Here is an 18341-nt window from a genome sequence, read left to right as displayed (position 1 = left end):
TCGGTTTCATACCTAAAAGTCCATTTGAATCCAAATTCTCAGGTGGCTATTCTCAGCTGCCCAGCAGCACAGTGAGTACAGCACGAATGTTTGGCCTCTGCTCACACAGCAGAAGAGCCAGGATTGAAAGCTGGTGCTGGACCTGTTCAGCACACAATCACCTTTACATTGGTGCCTCCATCGTTGCTTTCACTGCTCACATTCATGCAGGAAAAGCGTTTGAATGGAATCCGTCCAGAGGCTGCTCTCTGCTGCGCAGCAACACAGTCAGCACAGAATGAACAGTGGCATCTGCTCGCACAGCAGAAGGACCAGCAGGGAAAGCTACTGCTGGGCCTCTTCAGCACACAGTCAGCTTTGCAACGGTGTCACCATCATTGCAGTCTCTCCTCGGTTTCATACCTAAAAGTCCATTTGAATCCAAATTCTCAGGTGGTCTCTCTCAGCTGCCCAGCAGCACAGTGATTACAGCACGAACGTTTGGCCTCTGCTCCCCGAGCAGAAGAGCCAGGATTGAAAGCTGGTGCTGGACCTGTTCAGCACACAATCACCTTTACATTGGTGCCTCCATCGTTGCTTTCACTGCTCACATTCATACAGGAAAAGCGTTTAAATGGAATCCGTCCAGAGGCTGCTCTCTGCTGCGCAGCCACACAGTCAGCACAGAATGAACAGTGCCATCTGCTCCCACAGCAGAAGGACCAGCAGGGAAAGCTAGGGCTGGGCCTCTTCAGCACACAAGCAGCTTTGCAACGGTAACACCAACATTGCAGTCTCTCCTCGGTTTCATACCTAAATTCCATTTGAATCCAAATTCTCAGGTGGTGTCTCTCAGCTGCCCAGCAGCACAGTTAGTACAGCAGGAACGTTTGGCCTCTGCTCCCACAGCAGAAGAGCCAGGATTGAAAGCTGGTGCTGGACCTGTTCAGCACACAATCACCTTTACATTGGTGCCTCCATCGTTGCTTTCACTGCTCACTTTCATACAGGAAAAGCATTTGAATGGAATCAGTCCAGAGCCTGCTCTCTGCTTGCGCAGCAACACAGTCAGCACAGAATGAAGATTGGCATCTGCTCCCACGGCAGAAGGACCAGCATGGAAAGCTAGTGCTGGGCCTCTTCAGCACACAAGCAGGTTTGCAACGGGGTCACCATCATTGCAGTCTCTCCTCGATTTCATACCTAAAAGTCCACTTGAATCCAAATTCTCAGGTGGTCTCTCTCAGCTGCCCAGCAGCACAGTGAGTACAGCACGAACGTTTGGCCTCTGCTCCCAAAGCAGAAGAGCCAGGATTGAAAGCTGGTGCTGGACCTGTTCAGCACACAATCACCTTTACATTGGTGCCTCCATCGTTGCTTTCACTGCTCACTTTCATACAGGAAAAGCATTTGAATGGAATCCGTCTAGAGTCTGCTCGCTGATGGCAGCAACAAAGTCAGCACAGAATGAACAGTGGCATCTGCTCCCACAGCAGAAGGACCAGCAGGGAAAGCTAGTGCTGGGCCTCTTCAGCACACAAGCAGCTTTGCAACGGTGTCACCATCATTGCTTTCTCTCCTCGGTTTCATACCTAAAAGTCCATTTGAATCCAAATTCTCAGGTGGTCTCTCTCAGCTGCCCAGCAGCACAGTGAGTACAGCACGAACGTTTGGCCTTGTCGTGGTTTAAACCCAGTCAGGTAACTTGTTCACTCACTCCCAGTGAGTGGTGCCGAGCTGACAACAATCAAGGTCCGTGTCCGTCTCCCCCTCCCCTGCACCGGGGCTCTCCCCTTCCCCGCTCCCGGAGGAACGGGGAGGAGGATCGAGAGAGTGCAACTCCTACGGGTTGAGACAAGAACAGTCCAGCAACAAATCACCACCGCTACTATCAGCTAAAACAATGATGAGGGAAAATAACAAGGGAAGAGAATACGATACCACTGGCCAAGAAAACGAGTTCCACCCGGAAGCTCCTGTCCTTCCGGGTAACTCCCAGTTACCCCCCACCACGGGCATGACGTGCTGTGGTATGGAATACCTCCCCGGCTAGCCCGGGTCAGGTGCCCCGTCTCTGCTTCCTCACAGCTTCCCCTCCTCCCTGGCAGAGCATGAGCCTCACAGAGTCCTTGGTCAGGGTAAACATCACTTAGCAACAACCGACAACATCGGCTTCACCAACACTGTTCTCAAACTAGAAGTCAAAACACAGCACTGCAACAGTTAACACAAAGGAAAAAACATGACTGCTACTGCTGAACCCAGGACATTATCCACCCCTTATTCCATACCATTCACGTCGTGCTCAGATCCCACATTTTCAATACACCATCGCTCTCCCACATATATACATCCATATACATAGAGACCAAGAGGAAAAAATCATTTTCTTAGTGCATGGACCAATCCCTATAATGCTGCCGAGTCCATTCGGTCCATGATGTTCCAAGTTCATTCTCTGTTGGGATGATGGCTGGAGGGAAGTCAGGGCCAGTCGCTGGTGACCTGGAGACATCTAGTTGATGGGCTGTAAAAGAATTACACAGCAGGCAACAGCATACAATTGAGTTCACTGGCTGTTTTCCCCTAAAATCAAATCCCCTTGAGGTATACATCGGACTTCCCCATCTTCCCGCATTACCCACCAAGTATATCCAGGTCCCTGAGCAAAAGCAATCCCACGAGTGGGTTTGCCTTTACCTGAAGCAGGAATAACCCAGACTGTCTTCCCCAGCAAATTCTTCATATGCACCACAGGAACTTTGTCCCCCTCTACAATATGTAAAAGTTCTGACTGGGCTGGGCCAGCCCTGTTGGCAGATCCTCTGGTGTTGACCAACCAGGTGGCCTTTGGTAAATGTGTATCCCAATGCTTGAAATTTCCCCCACCCATCGCTCTCAATGTAGTTTTTAACAGCCCATTGTACCATTCGATTTTCCCAGAGGCTGGTGCATGGTAGGGGATGTGATATACCCACTCAATGCCATGCTCTTTGGCCCAAATATCTATAAGGTTATTCCGGAAATGAGTCCCATTGTCTGACTCAATTTTCTCTGGGGTGCCGTGTCGCCACAAAATCTGTTTCTCAAGGCCCAGGATAGTGTTCCGGGCAGTGGCATGGGGCACAGCGTATGTTTCCAGCCACCCGGTGGTTGCTTCCACCATGGTAAGCACATGGCGCTTGCCTTGGCGGGTTGGTGGCAGTGTGATATAGTCAATCTGCCAGGCCTCCCCATATTTATACTTCAACCATCGTCCTCCATACCAAAGAGGCTTTAACCGCTTGGCTTGTTTAATTGCAGCACATGTTTCACACTCATGAATAACCTGGGCAATAGTGTCCATTGTTAAGTCCACCCCTCGGTCACGGGCCCATCTATATGTTGCATCTCTGCCCTGATGGCCTGAAGTGTCATGGGCCCACCGGGCCAAAAATAATTCACCTTTATGTTGCCAATCTAAGTCCATCTGAGCCACTTCAATCTTAGCCGCTTTATCCACTTGTTGGTTGTTCTGGTGTTCCTCAGTGGCCCGACTCTTGGGTACATGGGCATCTACATGACGTACCTTCACCACCAGGTTCTGCACTCGGGCAGCAATATCTTTCCACAGTGCAGCAGCCCAGATGGGTTTACCTCTGCGTTGCCAGTTGCTCTGCTTCCATTGCTTCAACCACCCCCACAGGGCATTTGCCACCATCCATGAGTCAGTATAGAGATAAAGTACTGGCCACTTTTCTCGTTCAGCAATGTCCAGGGCCAGCTGGATGGCTTTCACCTCGGCAAATTGACTCGATTCACCCTCTCCTTCAGCAGTTTCTGCAACTTGTCGTCCAGGACTCCATACAGCTGCCTTCCATCTCCGATGCTTTCCCACAATACGGCAAGAGCCATCAGTAAACAAGGCATACTGCTTTTCACTTTCTGACAGTTTATTATATGGTGGGGCCTCTTCAGCACGCACCACCTCCTCCTCTGGTGACATTCCGAAATCTTTGCCCTCTGGCCAGTCCATGATGACTTCTAGAATGCCTGGACGACTTGGATTTCCTATTCGAGTTTGTTGTGTAATTAGTGCAGCCCATTTACTCCATGTAGCATCAGTTGCATGATGTGTAGAGGAGACCCTGCCTTTGAACATCCAGCCCAGCACGGGCAGCCGGGGTGCCAGGAGGAGCTGTGCTTCAGTGCCAATCACTTCCGAAGCAGCTCAAACCCCTTCATACGCTGCCAGTATCTCTTTCTCAGTTGGGGTATAGCTGGCCTCAGATCCTTTGTATCCCCGACTCCAAAAGCCGAGGGGTCGACCTCGAGTCTCCCCTGGAGCTTTCTGCCAGAGGCTCCAGGTAGGACCGTTCTCCCCAGCTGCAGTGTACAGCACATTTTTTACATCTGGCCCGGTCCGGACTGGTCCAAGGGCTACTGCATGAACTATCTCACGTTTAATTTGCTCAAAGGCTTGTTGCTGCTCAGGGCCCCATTTAAAATCATTCTTCTTCCGGGTCACATGATAGAGAGGGCTTACAATCGAACTGTAATTTGGGATGTGCATTCTCGAGAACCCCACTGCACCCAAGAAAGCTTGCGTTTCTTTCTTATTAGTTGGTGGAGACATTGCTGTTATCTTGTTGATCACATCTGTGGGGATCTGTCTACGTCCATCTTGCCATTTTATTCCCAAAAATTGAATCTCCTGTGCAGGTCCCTTGACCTTACTCCGTTTTATGGCAAAACCGGCTTTCAGCAGGATTTGGATTATTTTCCTCCCTTTCTCAAAGACTTCTTCCGCTGTATCGCCCCACACAATAATGTCATCAATGTATTGCAGGTGTTCTGGAGCTTGCCCCTGTTCCAGTGCAGTCTGGATCAGTCCATGGCAAATGGTAGGGCTGTGTTTCCACCCCTGGGGCAGTCGGTTCCAAGTGAACTGGACACCCCTCCAAGTAAAAGCAAACTGTGGCCTGCACTCTGCTGCCAAAGGAATGGAGAAAAATGCATTGGCAATATCAATCGTGGCATACCACTTGGCTGCCTTTGACTCTAGTTCATACTGAAGTTCTAGCATGTCCGGTACGGCAGCACTCAATGGTGGTGTGACTTCATTCAGGCCACGATAGTCTACTGTTAGTCTCCATTCTCCATTAGACTTTCGCACTGGCCATATGGGGCTATTGAAGGGTGAGCGGGTCCTGCTGATCACCCCCTGACTCTCCAGTCTACGGATCAGCTGATGGATGGGAATCAGGGAGTCTCGGTTGGTGCGATATTGCCGCCGGTGCACTGTTGTGGTCGCAATTGGCACTTGTTGTTCTTCAACTTTCAGCAACCCCACAGCAGAGGGATCTTCTGAGAGACCAGGCAAGGTGGACAGCTGCTCAATTTCCTCAGTCTCCAAAGCAGCAATACCAAAAGCCCACCGGTACCCTTTTGGGTCTTTGAAGTACCCTCTCTTGAGGTAGTCTATGCCGAGGATGCATGGAGCCTCTGGACCAGTCACAATAGGGTGCTTTTGCCACTCCCTCCCAGTCAGGCTGATTTCAGCCTCCAGCACAGTCAACTCTTGGGATCCTCCTGTTACTCCAGAAATATAGATGGGTTCCACCCCTTGACAGCTTGATGGCATCAGGGTACACTGTGCACCGGTATCTACTAGAGCCTTATACTTCTGTGGGACTGATGTGCCAGGCCATCTGATCCACACAGTCCAGTAAATCCGATTGTCCCCTACCTCCACCTGGCTGGAGGCAGGGCCCCTCTAATGGTCGTCACAGCATTGGACACTTAAGTCGTGTTGAAAGGGATTATTCTTCGTTATCACAGGAGCTGGAGTAAAATCAGCTCTTCCACTCCATCTGGGAAACTGCTCACCAGAGACTGAAGCCGTAGCTCTCATGGGACGATCAGTCTTGGCCCTTGCTCCCCTCTTCAGTTCACTCACCCGTTCCTCCAAAGCTGAAGTAGGTTTTCCATCCCACTTTGTCATGTCTTCTCCGTGATCCAGCAGGTAAAACCATAGGGTACCCCGTGGCGTATACCTTCTGTATCTCCTCTCTTGAATAATAGGACGTCTTTTGTTAATAGCTGAGACGTGTGTTGGTACACGTGAGGAGCTGGATAAATCAGATACATCGTCCCTCAATTTGTCGAGGTCCTGGGACAGTTTTTTCACAGCTGAGATGATGGAAGGAGTGAGATTGTCTTCGAACTCTCGGAGTTTATGAACCATTTCATCCACTGTTAGTGGTACTATGTCATTCCAGGTCACTGTTGCCAATGAATGGGCATATGATGACGGTGCATTCCGTGTAAGTTTTCGCCACATGGGTCGTGTACATTCAACTTCATCTGGATCTATAGGTGTATCCCCGTTATTCGGCTTGATGTGATAGATCATCTCTACGATGGCCGATTCCCTCAGAGACTGGATGCCTTTGTCTATAGTAGTCCACTTGGCCGAACGACTCGTAACATCGTCCTTGTACGGAAACCTTTCTTTCACAGCTGCCAAGAGCCTCCTCCAAAGGCTGAGGGACTTTTTCTCTCTTGCAATTGCTTTGTCAATTCCCCCTTCTCTAGCAAGTGATCCCAGCTGCTTGGCTTCTGTACCTTCTAGTTCGTGACCATCGGCCCCATTGTCCCAGCATCGGAGTAACCAGGTGATGATGTGCTCCCCTGGTTGACGGGTAAAATCTTTTCGCATATTCCGCAGCTCGGTTGAGGTCCGAGGTCGAGAAGTTACCTCTTCTTCTTCTTCTTCGTCATGTGATGATGACTCCTGATCAGATTCTGGACCGGGTGGTGAATTCATTGGTTCTTCATCTCGCTTCACCCTTTTTGCCTCCTTTTTGCTTGTTCTCTTGCGTACAGGGGCAACTGATATTGGTACGAATTGGTCCTCTGGTTTGGCTGCAGTGATTACCACTGTGGTTTGAGTAGCGACTGTACTTGTTGCTGGGGGTGGTGTAGCTACCGTGCTTGGAGCTGGGGTAACCGCGCTGTCTGTTGCAGTTGAAGTTTGAGCAGCTGCTGTACTTGCCACTGGGGTAGCTGCGCAGTTCATTGCAGCCAAAGTTTGAGTAGCGACTGTCGCTTTGCCCTCAAATCCGCCGATATTCTTTTCCTTTTGAAGGTGCTGGATAGTGTTGAACAAGGCCCTGTAAGCATAGGCCAAGCCCCAGCACGTTGCCGTGATTTGTCCATCTCTGGTATGGCCAGAATGACCACACACCTCATTTAAGTGTTTTACTAATTCTTCTGGATTTTGCAGTTGTTTGGTAGTGAAATTCCAAAATACTGGAGGGGCCCACTGACCTAGATACTTGCCCATACTATCCCACACACCCTGCCACTCATGGCTGTCCAGCCTCTGGGAAAATCTCTCAGTCCTCCTACATCGTCGTTTGACCCCAGACAAGACCCAAACCTGAATCTACTTAACTCTTGAAATCAGTAGTGGGCAAAACACACTCTGTATGCGTGTTAGCATGGTGATTCCCATCACCATCAGCAAACAAGTCTCAACAGCATTAAAAGGCCATTCAAAAAATTCAAAACTCTCAAATGTAAATGGTCTGGGGGGACGACTAGGAGGGTAAAAGGATGTCTCCTTCACAGGTTGAGCACCTGAGAAGGAGAAAAAAGATGTGTAATTGCTAAGCACCTCCATCATATACCTCCCAAAGTATAAAGGTGGTGACCACACTGGGAACATAAACCAGATCAGTTTCATGATCAATGATTCTATTGTATTACAAGTCATTACCATAAAGTACAATGGGATAAAAACCTTAGCCCAAGCCCCACACTTGAGAAACACTAATACAGCCAATACCGGATGGACGTAAGATATGGTATACTGAAACTGTGAGATCAAGAGGAAAAACCTTGAGAGCCAATAAATCAGCATTGTGACGAGTGACTATCAATCCAGTCAGATCTGTTCTGATCTCAACCCCTCGTGCCCCACGTTGGGCGCCAAAAATAATTGTCGTGGTTTAAACCCAGTCAGGTAACTTGTTCACTCACTCCCAGTGAGTGGTGCCGAGCTGACAACAATCAAGGTCCGTGTCCGTCTCTCCCTCCCCTGCACCGGGGCTCTCCCCTTCCCCGCTCCCGGAGGAACGGGGAGGAGGATCGAGAGAGTGCAACTCCTACGGGTTGAGACAAGAACAGTCCAGCAACAAATCACCACCGCAACTATCAGCTAAAACAATGATAAGGGAAAATAACAAGGGAAGAGAATACGATACCACCGGCCAAGAAAACGAGTTCCACCCGGAAGCTCCTGTCCTTCCGGGTAACTCCCAGTTACCCCCCACCCTGGGCATGACGTGCTGTGGTATGGAATACCTCCCCGGCTAGCCCGGGTCAGGCGCCCCATCTCTGCTTCCTCACAGCTACCTGTCCTGGGTTCAGCAGTAGCAGTCATGTTTTTTCCTTTGTGTTAACTGGTGCAGTGCTGTGTTTTGACTTCTAGTTTTGAGAACAGCGTTGGTGAAGCCGATGTTTTCGGTTGTTGCTAAGTGATGTTTACCCTGACCAAGGACTTTGTGAGGCTCATGCTCTGCCAGGGAGGAGGGGAAGCTGTGAGGAAGCAGAGACGGGGCGCCTGACCCGGGCTAGCCGGGGAGGTATTCCATACCACAGCACGTCATGCCCGGGGTGGGGGGTAACTGGGAGTTGCCCGGAAGGACAGGGGCTTCCGGGTGGAACTCGTTTTCTTGGCCGGTGGTATCGTATTCTCTTCCCTTGTTATTTTCCCTTATCATTGTTTTAGCTGATAGTAGCGGTGGTGATTTGTTGCTGGACTGTTCTTGTCTCAACCCGTAGGAGTTGCACTCTCTCGATCCTCCTCCCCGTTCCTCCGGGAGCGGGGAAGGGGAGAGCCCCGGTGCAGGGAGGGGGGGGAGACGAACACGGACCTTGATTGTTGTCAGCTTGGCACCACTCACTGGGAGTGAGTGAACAAGTTACCTGACTGGGTTTAAACCACGACACTACCCCTCCTCCCTGGCAGAGCATGAGCCTCACAGAGTCCTTGGTCAGGGTAAACATCACTTAGCAACAACCGACAACATCGGCTTCACCAACACTGTTCTCAAACTAGAAGTCAAAACACAGCACTGCACCAGTTAACACAAAGGAAAAAACATGACTGCTACTGCTGAACACAGGACAGGCCTCTGCTCCCACAGCAGAAGAGCCAGGATTGAAAGCTGGTGCTGGACCTGTTCAGCACACAATCACCTTTACATTGGTGCCTCCATCGTTGCTTTCGCTGGTCACTTTCATACAGGAAAAACATTTGAATGGAACCAGTTCAGAGCCTGCTCAATGCTGGCAGCAACACAGTCAGCACAGAATGAACAGTGGCATCTGCTCCCACAGCACAAGGACCAGCAGGGAAAGCTAGTGCTGGGCCTCTTCAGCACACAAGCAGCTTTGCAACGGTGTCACCATCATTGCAGTCTCCCCTGGGTTTCATACCTAAAAGTCCATTTGAATCCAAATTCTCAGGTGGTCTCAGCTGCCCAGCAGCACAGTGAGTACAGCACGAACGTTTGACCTCTGCTCCCACAGCAGAAGAGCCAGGATTGAAAGCTGGTGCTGGATCTGTTCAGCACACAATCACCTTTACATTGGTGCCTCCATCGTTGCTTTCACTGCTCACTTTCATACAGGAAAAGCATTTGAATGGAATCAGTCCAGAGCCTGCTCTCTGCTTTCAGCAACACAGTCGGCATAGAATGAACAGTGGCATCTGCTCCCACGGCAGAAGGACCAGCAGGGAAAGCTAGTGCTGGGCCTCTTCAGCACACAGTCAGCTTTGCAACGGTGTCACCATCATTGCAGTCTCTCCTCGGTTTCATACCTAAAAGTCCATTTGAATCCAAATTCTCAGGTGGTGTCTCTCAGCTGCCCAGCAGCACAGTGAGTACAGCACGAACGTTTGGCCTCTGCTCCCACAGCAGAAGAGTCAAGATTGAAAGCTGGTGCTGGACCTGTTCAGCACACAATCACCTTTACATTGGTGCCTCCATCGTTGCTTTCACTGCTCACATTCATTCAGGAAAAGCATTTGAATGGAATCAGTCCAGAGCCTGCTCTCTACTGCGCAGCAACACAATCAGCACAGAATGAACAGTGGCATCTGCTCCCACGGCAGAAGGACCAGCAGGGAAAGCTAGTGCTGGGCCTCTTCAGCACACAGTCACCTTTGCAACGGGGTCACCATCATTGCAGTCTCTCCTCGGTTTCATACCTAAAAGTCCATTTGAATCCAAATTCTCAGGTGGTGTCTCTCAGCTGCGCAGCAGCACAGTGAGTACAGCACGAACGTTTGGCCTCTGCTCCCACAGCAGAAGAGCCAGGATTGAAAGCTGGTGCTGGACCTGTTCAGCACACAATCACCTTTGCATCGGTGCCTCCATCGTTGCTTTCACTGCTAACATTCATACAGGAAAAGCATTTGAATGGAATCAGTCCAGAGGCTGCTCTCTGCTGGCAGCAACACAGTCAGCACAGAATGAACAGTGGCATCTGCTTCACACGGCAGAAGGACCAGCAGGGAAATCTAGTGCTGGGCCTCTTAAGAACACAAGCTGCTTTGCAACGGTGTCACCATCACTTCAGTCTCTCCTCGGTTTCATACCTAAAAGTCCATTTGAATCCAAATTCTCAGGTGGTTATTCTCAGGTGCCCAGCAGCACAGTGAGTAGGCACGAACGTTTGGCCTCTGCTCCCTCAGCAGAAGAGCCAGGATTGAAAGCTGGTGCTGGACCTGTTCAGCACACAATCACCTTTACATTGGTGCCTCCATCGTTGCTTTTACTGCTCACATTCATTCAGGAAAAGCATTAGAATGGAATCAGTCCCGAGCCTGCTCTCTGCTGGCAGCAACACAGTCAGCACAGAATGAACAGTGGCATCTGCTTCCACAGCAGAAGGACCAGCAGGGAAAGCTAGTGCAGGGCCTCTTCAGCACACAAGCAGCTTTGCAACGGTGTCACCATCATTGCAGTCTCTCCTCGGTTTCATGCCTAAAAGTCCATTTGAATCCAAATTCTCAGGTGGTTATTCTCAGCTGCCCAGCAGCACAGTGAGTACAGCACGAACGTTTGGCCTCTGCTCCCACAGCAGAAGAGCCAGGATTGAAAGCTGGTGCTGGACCTGTTCAGCACACAATCACCTTTACATCGGTGCCTCCATCGTTGCTTTCACTGCTAACATTCATACAGGAAAAGCATTTGAATGGAATCAGTCCAGAGGCTGCTCTCTACTGCGCAGCAACACAATCAGCACAGAATGAACAGTGGCATCTGCTCCCACAGCAGAAGGACCAGCAGGGAAAGCTAGTGCTGGGCCTCTTCAGCACACAGTCAGCTTTGCAAAGTGGTCACCATCATTGCAGTCTCTCCTCGGTTTCATACCTAAAAGTCCATTTGAATCCAAATTCTCAGGTGGTTATTCTCAGCTGCCCAGCAGCACAGTGAGTACAGCACGAACGTTTGGCCTCTGCTCCCACAGCAGAAGAGCCAGGATTGAAAGCTGGTGCTGGACCTGTTCAGCACACAATCACCTTTACATTGGTGCCTCCATCGTTGCTTTCACTGCTCACATTCATTCAGGAAAAGCATTTGAATGGAATCAGTCCAGTGCCTGCTCTCTGCTGCACATCAACACAGCACAGAATGAACAGTGGCATCTGCCCGCACAGCAGAAGGGCGAGCAGGGAAAGCTAGTGCTGGGCCTCTTCAGCACACAAGCAGCTTTGCAACGGTGACACCATCATTGCAGTCTCTCCTCGGTTTCATACCTAGAAGTCCATTTGAATCCAAATTCTCAGGTGGTGTCTCTCAGCTGCCCAGCAGCACAGTGAGTACAGCACGAACGTTTCGCCTCTGCTCCCATAGCAGAAGAGCCAGGATTGAAAGCTGGTGCTGGACCTGTTCAGCACACAATCACCTTTACATTGGTGCCTCCATCGTTGCTTTCAGTGCTCACATTCATACAGGAAAAGCATTTGAATGGAATCAGTCCAGAGGCTGCTCTCTGCTGCGCAGCAACACAGAATGAACAGTGGCATCTGCTCCCACGGCAGAAGGGCGAGCAGGGAAAGCTAGTGCTGGGCCTGTTCAGCACACAAGCAGCTTTGCAACGGTGTCACCATCATTGCAGTCTCTCCTCGGTTTCATACCTAAAAGTTCATTTGAATCCAAATTCTCAGGTGGTTATTCTCAGCTGCCCAGCAGCACAGTGAGTACAGCACGAACGTTTGGCCTCTGCTCCCACAGCAGAAGAGCCAGGATTGAAAGCTGGTGCTGGACCTGTTCAGCACACAATCACCTTTACATTGGTGCCTCCATCGTTGCTTTCACTGCTAACATTCACTCAGGAAAAGCATTTGAATGGAATCTGTCCAGAGCCTGCTCTCTGCTGCGCTGCAACACAATCAGCACAGAATGAACAGTGGCATCTGCTCCCACGGCAGAAGGACCAGCAGGGAAAGCTAGTGCTGGGCCTCTTCAGCACACAAGCAGCTTTGCAAAGGTGTCACCATCATTGCAGTCTCTCCTCGGTTTCATACCTAAAAGTCCATTTGAATCCAAATTCTCAGGTGGTCCCTCTCAGCTGCCCAGCAGCACAGTGAGTTCAGCACGAACGTTTGGCCTCTGCTCCCACAGCAGAAGAGCCAGGATTGAAAGCTGGAGCTGGACCTGTTCAGCACACAATCACCTTTACATTGGTGCCTCCATCGTTGCTTTCACTGCTCACATTCATACAGGAAAAGCATTTGAATGGAATCATTCCAGAGGCTGCTCTCTGCTGCGCAGCAACACAGAATGAACAGTGGCATGTGCACCCAAGGCAGAAGGGCGAGCAGGGAAAGCTAGTGCTGGGCCTCTTCAGCACACAAGCAGCTTTGCAAAGGGGTCACCATCATTGCAGTCTCTCCTCGGTTTCATGCCTAAAAGTCCATTTGAATCGAAATTCTCAGGTGGTGTCTCTCAGCTGCCCAGCAGCACAGTGAGTACAGCACGAACGTTTGGCCTCTGCTCCCACAGCAGAAGAGCCAGGATTGAAAGCTGGTGCTGGACCTGTTCAGCACACAATCACCTTTACACTGGTGCCTCCATCGTTGCTTTTACTGCTCACATTCATTCAGGAAAAGCATTTGAATGGAATCAGTCAAGAGCCGGCTCTCTGCTGCGCAGCAACACAGTCAGCACAGAATGAACAGTGGCATCTGCTCCCACGGCAGAAGGACGAGCAGGGAAAGCTAGTGCTGGGCCTCTTCAGCACACAGTCAGCTCTGCAACGGTGTCACCATCATTGCAGTCTCTCCTCAGTTTCCTATCTAAAAGTCCATTTGAATCCAAATTCTCAGTGGTGTCTCTCAGCTGCCCAGCAGCACAGTGAGTACAGCACGAACGTTTGGCCTCTGCTCCCACAGCAGAAGAGCCAGGATTGAAAGCTGGAGCTGGACCTGTTCAGCACACAATCATCTTTACATTGGTGCCTCCATCGTTGCTTTCACTGCTCACTTTCATACAGGAAAAGCATTTGAATGGAATCAGTCCTGAGCCTGCTCTCTGCTGCGCAGCAACACAGTCAGCACAGAATGAACAGTGGCATCTGCTCCCACGGCAGAAGGACCAGCAGGGAAAGCTAGTGCTGGGCTTCTTCAGCACACTGTCAGCTTTGCAAAGGGGTCACCATCATTGCAGTCTCTCCTCGGTTTCATGCCTAAAAGTCCATTTGAATCCAAATTCTCAGGTGGTTATTCTCAGCTGCCCAGCAGCACAGTGAGTACAGCACGAACGTTTGGACTCTGCTCCCGCAGCAGAAGGGCCAGGATTGAAAGTTGGTGCTGGACCTGTTCAGCACACAATCACCTTTACATTAGTGCCTCCATCGTTGCTTTCACTGCTCACATTCATTCAGGAAAAGCATTTTTATGGAATCAGTCCTGAGCCTGCTCTCTGATGCGCAGCAACACAGTCAGCACAGAATGAACAGTGGCATCTGCTCACACGGCAGAAGGACCAGCAGGGAAAGCAAGTGCTGGGCTTCTTCAGCACACAGTCAGCATTGCAAAGGGGGCACCATCATTGCAGTCTTCCTCGGTTTCATATCTAAAAGTCCATTTGAATCCAAATTCTCAGGTGGTGTCTCTCAGCTGCCCAGCAGCACAGTGAGTACAGCACGAACGTTTGGCCTCTGCTCCCACAGCAGAAGAGCCAGGATTGAAAGCTGGTGCTGGACCTGGTCAGCACACAATCACCTTTACATCGGTGCCTCCATCGTTGCTTTCACTGCTCACATTCATTCAGGAAAAGCATATGAATGGAATCAGTCTAGAGGCTGCACTCTACTGCGCAGCAACACAATCACCACAGAATGAACAGTGGCATCTGCTCCCACAGCAGAAGGACCAGCAGGGAAAGCTAGTGCTGGGCCTCTTCAGCACACAGTCAGCTTTGCAACGGTGTCACCATCATTGCAGTCTCTCCTCGGTTTCATGCCTAAAAGTCCATTTGAATCCAAATTCTCAGTGGTGTCTCTCAGCTGCCCAGCAGCACAGTGAGTACAGCACGAACGTCTGGCCTCTGCTCCCACAGCAGAAGAGCCAGGATTGAAAGCTGGTGCTGGACCTGTTCAGCACACAATCACCTTTACATTGGTGCCTCCATCGTTGCTTTCACTGCTCACATTCATACAGGAAAAGCATTTGAATGGAATCAGTCCAGAGCCTGCTCTCTACTGCGCAGCAACACAATCAGCACAGAATGAAAAGTGGCATCTGCTATCACAGCGGAAGGACCAGCAGGGCAAGCAAGTGCTGGGCCTCTTCAGCACACAGTCAGCTTTGCAACGGTGTCACCATCATTGCAGTCTCTCCTCGGTTTCATACCTAAATTCCATTTGAATCCAAATTCTCAGGTGGTGTCTCTCAGCTGCCCAGCAGCACAGTGAGTACAGCACGAACGTTTGGCCTCTGCTCCCACAGCAGAAGAGCCAGGATTGAAAGCTGGTGCTGAACCTGTTCAGCACACAATCACCTTTACATTGGTGCCTCCAAACTTGCTTTCAGTGCTCACATTCATTCAGGAAAAGCATTTGAATGGAATCAGTCCAGAGGCTGCTCTCTGCTGGCAGCAACACTGTCATCACAGAATGAACAGTGGCATCTGCTCCCACGGCAGAAGGACCAGCAGGGAAAGCTAGTGCTGGGCTACTTCAGCACACAAGCAGCTTTGCAACGGTGTCACCATCATTGCTGTCTCTCCTCGGTTTCATACCTAAAAGTCCATTTGAATCCAAATTCTCAGGTGGTTAAGCTCAGCTGCCCAGCAGCACAGTGAGTACAGCACGAACGTTTGGCCTCTGCTCCCACAGCAGAAGAGCCAGGATTGAAAGCTGGTGCCTGACCTGTTCAGCACACAATCACCTTTACATTAGCGCCTCCATCGTTGCTTTCACTGCTCACATTCATTCAGGAAAAGCATTTGAATGGATTCAGTCCAGAGGCTGCTCTCTGCTGGCAGCAACACAGTCAGCACAGAATGAACAGTGGCATCTGCTCCCACGGCAGAAGGGGGAGCAGGGAAAGCTAGTGCTGGGCTACTTCAGCACACAAGCAGCTTTGCAACGGTGTCACCATCATTGCTGTCTCTCCTCGGTTTCATACCTAAAAGTCCATTTGAATCCAAATTCTCAGGTGGTGTCTCTCAGCTGCCCAGCAGCACAGTGAGGACAGCACGAACGTTTGGCTTCTGCTCCCACAGCAGAAGAGCCAGAATTGAAAGCTGGTGCTGGACCTGTTCAGCACACAATCACCTTTACATTGGTGCCTCCATCGTTGCTTTCACTGCTCACATTCATTCAGGAAAAGCATTTGAATGGAATCAGTCCAGAGCCTGCTCTCTGCTGCGCAGCAACGCAGCACAGAATGAACAGTGGCATCTGCTCACACGGCAGAAGGGGGAGCAGGGAAAGCTAGTGCTGGGCCTCTTCAGTACACAAGCAGCTTTGCAAAGGTGTCACCATCATTGCAGTCTCTCCTCGGTTTCATACCTAAAAGTCCATTTGAATCCAAATTCTCAGGTGGTGTCTCTCAGCTGCCCAGAAGCCCAGTGAGTACAGCACGAACGTTTGGCCTCTGCTCCCACAGCAGAAGAGCCAGGATTGAAAGTTGGTGCTGGACCTGTTCAGCACACAATCACCTTTACATTGGTGCCTCCATCGTTGCTTTCACTGCTCACTTTCATACAGGAAAAGCATTTGAATGGAATCAGTCCAGAAGCTGCTCTCTACTGCGCAGCAACACAATCAGCACAGAGTGAACAGTGGCATCTGCTCCCACGGCAGAAGGACCAGAAGGGAAAGCTAGTGCTGGGCCTCTTCAGCACACAAGCTGCTTTGCAACGGTGTCACCATCATTGCAGTCTCTCCTCGGTTTCATACCTAAAAGTCCATTTGAATCCAAATTCTCAGGCGGTGTCTCTCAGCTGCCCAGCAGCACAGTGAGTACAGCACGAACGTTTGGCCTCTGCTCCCACAGCAGAAGAGCCAGGATTGAAAGCTGGTGCTGGACCTGTTCAGCACACAATCACCTTTACATTGGTGCCTCCATCGTTGCTTTCACTGCTAACATTCACTCAGGAAAAGCATTTGAATGGAATCTGTCCAGAGCCTGCTCTCTGCTGCGCTGCAACACAATCAGCACAGAATGAACAGTGGCATCTGCTCCCACGGCAGAAGGACCAGCAGGGAAAGCTAGTGCTGGGCCTCTTCAGCACACAAGCAGCTTTGCAAAGGTGTCACCATCATTGCAGTCTCTCCTCGGTTTCATACCTAAAAGTCCATTTGAATCCAAATTCTCAGGTGGTCCCTCTCAGCTGCCCAGCAGCACAGTGAGTTCAGCACGAACGTTTGGCCTCTGCTCCCACAGCAGAAGAGCCAGGATTGAAAGCTGGAGCTGGACCTGTTCAGCACACAATCACCTTTACATTGGTGCCTCCATCGTTGCTTTCACTGCTCACATTCATACAGGAAAAGCATTTGAATGGAATCATTCCAGAGGCTGCTCTCTGCTGCGCAGCAACACAGAATGAACAGTGGCATGTGCACCCAAGGCAGAAGGGCGAGCAGGGAAAGCTAGTGCTGGGCCTCTTCAGCACACAAGCAGCTTTGCAAAGGGGTCACCATCATTGCAGTCTCTCCTCGGTTTCATGCCTAAAAGTCCATTTGAATCGAAATTCTCAGGTGGTGTCTCTCAGCTGCCCAGCAGCACAGTGAGTACAGCACGAACGTTTGGCCTCTGCTCCCACAGCAGAAGAGCCAGGATTGAAAGCTGGTGCTGGACCTGTTCAGCACACAATCACCTTTACACTGGTGCCTCCATCGTTGCTTTTACTGCTCACATTCATTCAGGAAAAGCATTTGAATGGAATCAGTCAAGAGCCGGCTCTCTGCTGCGCAGCAACGCAGTCAGCACAGAATGAACAGTGGCATCTGCTCCCACGGCAGAAGGACGAGCAGGGAAAGCTAGTGCTGGGCCTCTTCAGCACACAGTCAGCTTTGCAACGGTGTCACCATCATTGCAGTCTCTCCTCAGTTTCCTATCTAAAAGTCCATTTGAATCCAAATTCTCAGTGGTGTCTCTCAGCTGCCCAGCAGCACAGTGAGTACAGCACGAACGTTTGGCCTCTGCTCCCACAGCAGAAAAGCCAGGATTTTAAGCTGCTGCTGGACCTGTTCAGCACACAATCACCTTTACATTGGTGCCTCCATCGTTGCTTTCAGTGCTCACATTCATTCAGGAAAAGCATTTGAATGGAATCTGTCCAGAGCCTGCTCTCTGCTGCGCAGCAACACAGTCAGCACAGAATGAACAGTGGCATCTGCTCCCACAGCAGAAGGATCAGCAGGGAAAGCTAGTGCTGGGCCTCTTCAGCACACAAGCAGCTTTGCAACGGTGTCACCATCATTGCAGTCTCTCCTCGGTTTCATACCTAAAAGTCCATTTGAATCCAAATTCTCAGGTGGTGTCTCTCAGCTGCCCAGCAGCACAGTGAGTACAGCACGAACGTTTGGCCTCTGCTCCCACAGCAGAAGAGCCAGGATTGAAAGATGGTGCTGGACCTGTTCAGCACACAATCACCTTTACATTGGTGCCTCCATCGTTGCTTTCACTGCTCACATTCATACAGGAAAAGCATTTGAATGGAATCAGTCCAGAGGCTGCTCTCTGCTGCGCAGCAACACAGTCAGCACAGAATGAACAGTGGCATCTGCTCCCACGGCAGAAGGACCAGCAGGGAAAGCTGGTGCTGGGCCTCTTCAGCACACAGTCAGCT

Source organism: Pezoporus flaviventris, unplaced genomic scaffold, assembly GCF_033815535.1.
Source record: "Pezoporus flaviventris isolate CSIRO_AGI_PZ_B2104156 unplaced genomic scaffold, CSIRO_AGI_Pfla_v1 ptg000033l, whole genome shotgun sequence".
Lineage (NCBI taxonomy): Eukaryota > Metazoa > Chordata > Aves > Psittaciformes > Psittacidae > Pezoporus > Pezoporus flaviventris.
This window is presented reverse-complemented; position numbering follows the sequence as displayed.